Raw genomic sequence first — 221 nt, 5'->3', positions numbered from 1 at the left:
TCAAACTATTACTTACTTAGTAACCAGTAGATTTCTGCTAAACTTAGGGTTTGTTCAGACTCGGTGCTTGTTAGACTGCAACTCGCGTTTTGCCGGATTTTTTTTTTTTTTCTTTTTTTTTAAAACCGCCTGATGGCTGTAAGCAGTTATTTTTTGACTGTCTGAAACATTCTTGCTGTATTTTATAAAAAAAAAAACATAAAAGGGAGTTGTGGTATAAA

This window comes from Etheostoma cragini, unplaced genomic scaffold (assembly GCF_013103735.1).
Source record: "Etheostoma cragini isolate CJK2018 unplaced genomic scaffold, CSU_Ecrag_1.0 ScbMSFa_849, whole genome shotgun sequence".
Taxonomy (NCBI): Eukaryota; Metazoa; Chordata; class Actinopteri; order Perciformes; family Percidae; genus Etheostoma; species Etheostoma cragini.
This window is presented reverse-complemented; position numbering follows the sequence as displayed.